We start from the raw sequence: 10,642 nt of genomic DNA on the forward strand, positions 1-10,642 counted from the left end.
TAGATGTCTTAAAGCTTTATGAGTTGAGCTCAATCAACAGGGGGCTTTCAAAATAATTTCAAGCCTAAATATTAGAATAAAGCTAATTACTTCATTTACATTTGGTTCAAATTTGATTGAGTTGAAGTGGACCATTCTTTTTTTAACAAAGTGGAATGCTCATGCACATCTAATAGGGATACATTCAATAAAATCAGAAAACAAAATATCACAGAGAGGAAAAACAATCGCCGTATCATTTCTTGCCACATGGTTTGAAACTATATATTGCCTCGGACGGTAATCCACCCTAGACTGTATTTCTGATGCCTTGGTCTCATAAAGGTATTATTTTCAAGCCATGTCCAGTGGTTCGATGCGGTTGTCTTCGCATATTTGATGCGTCAATTGGCACACAGGGCCACATAAGAAGAGAGCTATGGTGCCAGGCCTTGCCAAACATGACATGAGTGCTCCAAGCTACATGCACGTAGATTGCGACATGTCATAGAATGACAACATGGGATGACAACGACATGTCATTGGACATGATATCGGACGCGGCATGCATAGCCATTTTTGAGTGCCAATAGAAGTTTCACACATTAGCCTCAAAGAATAGTGATGTTGTTGCATGTGTAGGGGTCTGGAAGCGATTGCGTCTGGTGGCGAGCCAAACCGGTCCCCCGTACATTCGTTATTTGATTCGGAATTTTGGACGAATACCTGCCACCATTTGTGCCGTATTTTGAAGCTGGTTCCTGACAAACTTGAGGGTAGGGAGAGTTGCACAAAATCTGGTGCTGCGAAAAATCTCGAGAGCTTGAGCCGTCCGGGGCCAACTTCCCCTCTGTGCCCTCTCGCTTCTCCGGTACTTGTCACGGGATGTCCCAGGTACGTGGTGGGCTGATAGATTATTTCTTTTTACATTTGTACTTATAAATATTATACAGGGAGTATTTCAAAAAAAAGCATCGCCCCCCTATAATGTACTGTACAATATGGTGTACCGTACACATCACCTATCTAGATGGGCACGAAGAGATTGTACAATACATGTTATATATGGATGTGTGCAATTATCCATCCTATGATGGACGGTGCGCACGGTATATACGATACATCATGGGTACCATCAGGAGTCCTCTTCAAAAAAATGTCTATTCCCAAATTCTTTCCAATAAAAACCAATGATGGACTGATCAAAATAAAAATTGATGATGTTGATCATGCTTTATGATGCATAGAACATGTAAAAAAGTTCAAAATTATTTGTAGCAGGACTCGAAAGACTTCCATGATCCATACGTTAGGATTTCAGAATAATTTATTGATTAAAATGCTAGCAAATTTTTATATTTATATTTGTTGCTCCATGAATTGATTTTGATGATTACAAAATATTTGAGGGAGTTACTAATGATTTTAGCTTGGAAAAAGATTTATTGTATTTCAAAAATAAAATCGTAATTTTATCAAGTTCTGATTCGAAAGCCTCAAAAGCAAGAACAGAAGATTTGTGATCTATTGGAGGCAATTTCATATTTTTTGAATGTATATTTTAAGAGAAAATCAAGTTTAAAAAAAAGGATCGACTCTAAGGGTCAATCCCTGTCAAAAGGGACTGAACGGCACGTTATTTTTGGCTGGCACACTTAAAGGAGATGATTCTAGGGGTCGACCTCTGTTGTCTATGCGAGCCAAAGATACAGAACAGTCACTTTCTGTTCTGCGCCACAGAGATCGACCCCTGGGGTTGACCCCTGTGCAGGAGACGACCCTATGAGTCGCTCCTGCGACGGAAAATCTTCGTAATGGCTAGTTTTTCAGTTCGTTTTGGCCACATTTAATGCTCTCCAACGGCTCTAAACCTGTCCAGATTTCTCTCTAGCAATTATTGAAGATATAAAGGCACCTAAAGGAGGAAAAAGCACAAGAGATTCAAGCATTCATTTTAGCCCTAAGCAAATAGCCCTCTTCAAGCAAAAGAAGCTTTCATTTCAAGTTCACCAATCCCTCAAGAGTTCATTCAAGTCTTCAACAACTTTGAAAAAAATCAGAAAAGCTTCTTCCTTGTTGTGTAAAGTATACTTAAAGTTCTATTTACTCATTAAAGGAGCTAAATTTGTATTTCTTTGTCATTAACTCTTATACTCTGTTTTTGTCTTGATTTTTAGTTTTGGAAGGGTTCCAAAACTTGGATAAGTTGATCCAAACCTTGAATCGGATTGTATTTGGTTGGCTTGTATCTGAAAAATAAGTATTCTAGCTTGGGATAATTAGAGTCAGAGGTACCGACGTTGTATTCTTGTTGAATACATTTTAGTGGATTTAAATTTTCAAGTAGGAGCTTAGAGAGTGGATGTAGGTGCAAGGTTGGCACCGAACCACTATAAACTTTGATTGTTTGTGGTGTGCTTACTTGCTCTCTATCTAAATTTTTTTATTTTCTTGTATTCTTGCATCTCATTTCTATACTTTGCTTAAATCACTTATTACATAAAACTTACCTATTATTACTTAATCCTTATGGTTCTAAATTAACTTTAAAATTTCAAAAACCCAATTCACCCTCTTCTCTTGGGTTGCATAGCTAGACAACAAGTGGTATTAGAGCTCAGTGCTCTAGCCCTATTTTAATTTAACCATCAAAGAGCCAAAGATCTATGGCAACTCAAGTTGATGCTTCACTAGCCGAGGGGCAGTCCACAAACCAACCTTCACTTTTCAATGGATCAAACTACACCTATTGAAAAGCTCGGATAAAAATTTTTATTCAAGTACTTGATTATGATATGTAGAGTATCATAGTTAATGGACCACACACACCCACTAAGATAATTGATGGTGTAGAATCAACCAAACTCGAAAGAGAATGGGATGAGGTTGACAAGAAAATGGCTCAACTCAATGCTAAAGTCATGAATATTTTATATTATGCTTTAGATGCTAATGAATTTAATCGCATTTCAACATGCATATTGGCTAAGAAAATATGGAATAAGTTAGAAGTAACACATGAAGGCACTAATCAAGTTAAGGAATCAAAAATTAACATGCTTGTGCACAAATATGAACTCTTTAAAATGGAGCATGATGAATCAATAACTGAAATGTTTACTCATTTTACGAATATTATTAATGGTCTAAAAAGTCTTGGTAAGTCTTATTCTAACAGCGATCTTGTGAGAAAGATTCTTAGATCTTTATCAAGGACTTGGGAGGCCAAAGTGACCGCAATTCAAGAAGCCAAAGATCTGAATATTTTATCCTTGGAGGAGCTTTTAGGATCGTAATGACACATGAGCTAAGCATGAAACAACATCAAGAAGAAGATGTCAAGAAGAAGAGGTCAATCGCCCTCAAATTCACTGCTCAACTCGATGAGGAATCTGATGAAACAGAAAATGAAGAGCAAGATGAAGAAATAGCCCTCATCACTAGAAAGTTTAAAAGATTTTTGAAGAAAAAAAATAAGGGATGAGGAAGAGGCCACCTACAAAAGGGAGCATAGCAAAGAGAAGGATAAGGAGCAGCCCCTTATTTGTTATGAATATAAGAAGCTGGAGTACTTTAGGTCCGAATATCCACAACTTAAGAAGGGCCCAAGAAGTACAAGAAAAAGACTATGGTGGCTATATGGAGTGATAGTGATGAGTCAAGCTCCGAAGAAGAAGATTCACATGAACAAACCAACTTGTGCCTTATGGCACATAAAAATGAGGTAAACGTTGAAACTCTTAATGACTTTACTTTTGAAGAACTTCAAGAAGCATTTTATGATCTAGTTGATGATCTAAAGAAGTTAGGGATAAAGAATAAAGAATTAAAATCAAATAATCAATCTTTACTAAAAGAAAATGAGATTATTTCAAATCAAAAATTGATCTTGACACAAAAAAATTTGAACTTGAAAAATAAAATTGCTAAGTTAAAACTATGGTAGAAAAGTTCACTCTAAGTTCAAATAAACTTCAAATCATACTTGATAATCAAAAGACCGTTTATGATAAAGTCGGTCTTGGCTACAATCCTTTAAAGAAACAAAAATTTCTGAAAAATATTTTTGTGAATTCATCAAGCAATAAGTTTTCAAATATTACTTGCTTTAAATTGGTAAAGTAGAACACAAATCCTATACATGTTTCTCTAGTAAATCTGAAAATTCTAATGTGAAGATAAATATGGGTTCCAAAAGAACTATTGTGACTAACCAAAAAGGACCTAAGAAAACTTAGGTACCTAAAGTCAAAACTTGATTTTTATATATAGGTGTGTCTTGCATCCCAAAGAATAAATCAGAAATGGTATCTTGATAGCCGGTGCTCAAGACACATGATTGATGATGAATCTCAATGCATCACACTTGATGCAAAAGATGGAGGGATGGTCACCTTTGGAGATAATAGCAAAAGAAAGATCATCGGTATAGGTAACAATGGTATCACTCCCTCCAAGTATATTGAAAATATTTTATTAGTAGATGGTCTGAAACATAATCTATTAAGCATTAGTCAATTTTGTGACAAAAGGTACAAAATTATTTTTTAATCTTTATTTTGTATAGTAACTAGTCCCAATGATGAAGGCATTAAATTTGTTAGGCATAGACATGGTAATGTTTATATGGTAGATTTGAATGATCTTTCCAAGATAAACATGCAATGTCTAGTAGCCTTGAATGTCAAAATTAATAAGACTAGTTGGCTTTGGCACCGTAGGCTTGTACATATTAGTATGCATTCACTTTCAAAATTTATTAAAAAAAAATTGATTACCGATTTACCTAAATTGAATTTTGAAAAGGATAGAATTTGTGATGCATGCCAACTAGATAAACAAACAAAAGTCTCATTCAAATCTAAAAACATTGTTTCAACTTCTAGGCCATTAGAATTATTGCACATTGATTTATTTGGACCCACTAAAACTATTAGTTTTGGTGAAAAATGATATGACTTTGTAATTATTGATGATTTCTCTCATTTTACATGGACTTTCTTTTTGGCACATAAGATGAAACTTTCCATGTGTTCTCAAAATTTTATCGAAAAGTTACTAATGAAAAAGATTTTTCAATTCAAAATATTCGAAGTGATCATGGAATCGAATTTGAAAATCAAGATTTTGAAAAATTTTATGATGAAAAAGATATTGACCACAACTTTTCAGTACCTAGGACATCCCAATAAAATAGGATAGTAGAAAGAAAAAATATAATCCTCGAAGAAATGATCCGTACCATGCTATGTGAAAGCAACCTCCCAAGATACTTTTGGACGGAAGCAATTAACATGGCATATTACATTTTAAATTATACTTTAATTAGACCAATTCTAAAGAAAACACCCTATGAGCTTTGGAAAGGAAGAAAATCAAACATTACATTTTTTTCATATTTTTGATTGTCGATGTTTTATTTTGAACAATGGTAAAAAGAGATTAGAAAATTTTAATGCAAAATCTGATGAAGCTATTTTTCTTGGTTACTCCTCTTCTACCAAAGCTTTTAGAGTTTTCAACAAAAGAACTTTAGTAGTAGAGGAGTCAATATATGTTGTTTTTGATGAGACTAATGATCTTCCTTCAAGAAGAGTGAAGGTATTGATGATGCAGATCCTCTTATAGAAGGGATGAAGGAGCTCACCCTAAAAGACTCAATAATTCATAATGAAGAAGAACATGAAAATAAACAAGAGGATGAAGGTGAAGAACAACAAGAACAACCTCAAGGTACAAATGATCTACCCAAAGAATGGAGGTATGATCATAATCACTCCAAAGAATTAATCATTGGTAATCCTACATATGAAGTAAGAACTCGTTCTTCACTTAGAAATGCATATAATCATTTTGTATTTGTTTCTTATTTTGAACCTAAAACCATAGATGAAGCTGAAAAAGATTATAATTGGATAAATACAATGCAAGAGGAACTTAATCAATTCAAAAGAAACAATGTATGTCTTTAGTATCAAGACCTAAAAATTATCTAATAATTGACACAAAATGGGTATATAAGAATAAATTGGATGAACATGGAAATATAATTAAGAATAAAACAAGATTGGTTGTAAATGGTTATAATCAAGAAGAGAGAATTGATTTTGATGAGACCTTTGCACATGTTGCTAGATTAGAAGGAATTAGGCTTTTACTTGCATATGCATGCTTTATGAATTTTAAGTTATTTCAAATGAATGTCAAAAGTGCTTTTCTAATTGGTTATATTGCTGAAGAAGTATATGTAGAACAACTCCCGATTTTGAAAATCATGCTTTTTCTAATCATGTTTTCAAATTAAACAAAGCATTATATGGTTTAAAACAACACCTAGGGCTTGGTATGAAAGATTAAATAAATTCTTGCTTAATAATGATTTTTCAAGAGGAAATATAGATACAACCCTTTTCATTAAAAGAAATCATGATGACATCTTAGTTATACAAATATACATTGATGACATTATATTTGGGTTTACTAATGAAACTCTTTATCAAGATTTTGCTAAGCTCATGCAGGGAGAGTTCGAGATGAGCGTGATAGGAGAACTTATATTCTTCCTCGGACTCCAAATCAAACAAACAAAGGAAGGGATCTCCATCACCCAAAGCAAGTACACAAGAGAACTACTCAAAAGATTTGGAATGGAGGGCTCCAAAGCAATTGGTACCCCCATGAGCCCATCATGTAAGCTGGATAAGGATGAAGGAGGTAAAAATGTAGATTCAAAACTTTGTAGAGGCATGATTGGTTCTTTATTGCATTTAACTGCTAGTAGATCAGATATTATGTTTAGTGTTTATCTATGTACTCGCTTTCAATCAAATCTAAAAGAATCATATTTAAATATAATTAAAAAATTCTTAAATATTTAAAAAGTACATAAACTCTAGGATTATGGTATTATAAGAACTCATCAATTGACTTAATAAAATATTCAGATGCCGATTTTGCTGGATGTAGATTAGATAGAAAAAGTATTAGTGAAACTTGCCAATTTCTAGGAGTTAACTAAATCTCTTGATTTAGCAAGAAGCAAAATTCGATGGCACTGTCTACGACCGAGGCCGAATACATTGCATCCGAAAGTTGCTGTGCTCAAATCTTGTGGATTAAGTAACAACTTGAGGACTTTGGCATCAAACTCAATGAAACTCCCATAAGATGTGATAACACTAGTGCTATTAACCTAACTAAAAATCTAATTCAGTATTCTAGATCAAAACATATTGAAATTAGATATTATTTCATAAGCGAACATGTCTAAAATAATGATATAATTCTTGATTATGTATGTACTGAAAAATAATTGACTGACATCTTTACCAAGGCCTTAAGTGAAGATAGATTTTGTGAAATTAGGAGAGAACTGAGAATCTTTGATTCATCAGCTTAAATATCTTTCTGATTTCAAGCTCTTTTTGTCAAAAATTCATTGAACCAAATTTTGAGCTCAATTCTCATTTCTCCTTTCTTAAAAGCTCAAAACTATCTTTCATATGATCAATCTCTTAAATAGATACCCTGCCCTCAAGTTTTAAATTTTTTCAAAATTTTTTCATCATTTTTTGAATTTTCTTAGCCATGAGTCAACCCCAGAGGTCGATCCTAAGATAAACTTATAATTTTTATTAAAATCCATCGGACGCTCTGTTTTATTGAGAAATCTCTGTTAGTTAAGGGGCCGACCCTTTGCCTTTCATCTTCCTCTTCCCACCGAACAAAAATCTCCTCTCTCTCCACTCCCTCAATCGCAAAAATTTTCTTAAAATCCCTCTTCCCACCGTGTTTTCCTCTTTAAATCACCCTTTTAGGAACTAAATCCCCTTTCTTTTTCTTCTTCATTTGGGCGGATCAAGCTTACCCTAGCTTCAAACCCTCTTCTCCAAACCGACGATCTATCTCCCCAAAATCTTTATTTTTTCTCTAAAATCTTTTTCACTCTCCTCTCATTAGGTCTCCTAAGCTATTTGCAAGTCTCTCTTGTCCGAAATGGCTCCCAAATTAAAGCTACCGCAGAGAAGAAAGTCTGTTCGTGGGTTAGAGGAGGAAGTGCGTAGAAAAAGAATGGCAGCCGAGCCCTCTCCTGCTCCAACCCCAATTCCAGGTCCTACTCCAGCTTCTTCATAATCCCCACTTAGTCCAAGCAAGGTACCACTTTCCAATCGAAAAGTAGAATCCGAAAAAAACATAGATTTTAAGTTTTTTGAAAAAAAAGGGTTCTCAATTGGTTCAAAAATTAAAAGTCAAGGATGGGAGTTTTACTATCTATTGAAGGAAAATACTTATGTTGATTTGGTCAGAGAATTTTATTTGAATTTAAGTTGCAGCAATGGAATAGTAAAGTCTTTAGTGAAAGATGTTAACATTGTTCTTCATCCATTGCATTTAGGACAAATTCTGCACTTGCCTTGTGAAAGTTATACTCATATGGAGCTCCCAATCAAAGAAGAGGGACTAAGTGCTATTTTAGGGAGAATATTTACTAAAAATTTAAATAAATTAGAAGCAAGGATTCTTTCAATAAAGATGAGACTTTTGCATCACATGGTGATCAAACTTTTTATCCCTAAGAGTGACAGGCATGACCTCTTATCTGATAGAGATATATGCATCATGTACCATGTGATCATCGAGACCCCCTTGAACCTTCCTATTCTAATATTTGAGGCCATGAGAGAGACCCTAAATAGGTCTAAAGCTCACCTGCCTTATGGTATGGCACTTAGCCTAGTCTTTAGGAAGTTCGGAGTCTGTTTTGAGAGGGAGACAATCATCAGATTATCATATTCTGACACCATCAACTGCCACACACTGCACCGCATGAGTTTTTCAAAGACTGATGGCAGTTGGTCGAAGGGTGTTGAGGAGAGAGCAGAGAAGGAGGGACCATCTTCACCTCCTCGTGATCATAGAGCATCTCCTGATATTCAGTTCGTGTCTGATCACGAGGTTGGTCCCTCAGAGTCAGTGAGGAGGGATGCTTCTGTACCACAGTCAGGGAGTAGCGTAGATCCTTCAGAGATCAGACTTGCAGACGATTAGATTGAGTTAATTTTTCAGCGTGTTACTTCTATTTTATCCCAGCAGTTTGCCACCTCATATTTTGCTCAGAGAATGATATTTCAGGCTAATCCTGACCAGACTATAATCCCTCATATCTCTACTATCTTTCAGATGCTTATTGCTCAATTCGCATGACTTGAGCAGCTTGAGGGATATATTCTGAGACTGACGGGCAGAGTTTTAGATTTGCAGAGGTAGGTATTAGTTTAGCCCATCTCCAGCCGCAAGAGACATCACGGAGGTCTCCAACCTGTCTGTAGAGGCGGCTAGGCTTCGAGGTATTTTGGAGAGTGGCTTTGATTTTTTGAGGAGAGAGATCAGGGACTCCAGTGAGGCTGTCTCTACTCAGATTGGTACCCTGATGCAGTCCATATCGAGAGCTTTGACACAATTGGACACCATCAGACTTGCTCTCCTAGCACCGCCCATATCTTCCTAGGCTCTAGGACCTTCTTTCCCTTCTGCTTGTGCCGGTACTTCTACCTGTGGCCGAGGCAGACGTGGTCAAGGATGTGCCGGTGGCCTTGATCCTGAGTCTCCTCATCATATCTCTGACTCTTCTGATTCTGATGCCTCTAGCCATGATATTTATTAGATCTAGTATAGTTAGTCTTTTATGTCTAGGATCTAACTTATGACCTTTGTATTTGTTAGCTGATTGACTCATGAATAGTTAGTCTTTTGTATTTTTTGTTACCTTTGACTTTTGTATGGCCTACGTATTTTGACTTGACTCTTATGTATTGTGCACTTATGTATCTGATAACTCTTCAGTCATATTTGGATATATATATATATATATATATATATATATATTATATATATATATATATATATATATATATATATATATATATATGCTTTTAACTTCTATGAATGTTATTTGGATTAATTTTTATGAATGGCATCAATTGAAATGTCTTAATTTTGTGATATAAAAAATATCTCATATTTGTGCTATAAAATATTATGAATGGCAATATCTTCTATATGAGCAAATTGAAATACCCTTTATGATTGCTATAGTGAGAGGGAGTCTTTTTCATTTTTCTTTAAAAATCCTTAAGATCTTAATTGATGTTGTCAAAAAGGGAGAGTAGAGAAATAAAATCGGACAATAAGTAAATTTATCAAAGAAAATAATTTATAAGCAATTTTCAAACTAATCTTCAAACTACTCATGATGTTCAAACTACTCATGATGTATTTTATACAAATAATTGGCTATAATATTTGTGATGCATCTTCATAAATTTAAAAATTCTTAATCAATGCTTTATATATTTATATTTTGCTTTTGCTCAAGTATTTTGTCATCATCAAAAAGAGAGAGATTATTGCTCCATGAATTAATTTTGATGATTATAAAATATTTGAGGGGATTACTAATGATTTTGACTTGAAAAAAGATTTATTGTATTTCAGAGACAAAATCGTAATTTTACTAAGTTCTGATTCGAAAGTCTCAAGAGTAAGAACAGAAGATTTGTGATTTTTGGAGGTAATGTCATATTTTTTGGATATATATTTTGAGAAAAAATCAAGTTTAAAGAAAAGGATCGACCCCTAGGCTCGATCCCTGTCAAAAGGGACT

This window comes from Elaeis guineensis, chromosome 5 (assembly GCF_000442705.2).
Source record: "Elaeis guineensis isolate ETL-2024a chromosome 5, EG11, whole genome shotgun sequence".
NCBI lineage: Eukaryota > Viridiplantae > Streptophyta > Magnoliopsida > Arecales > Arecaceae > Elaeis > Elaeis guineensis.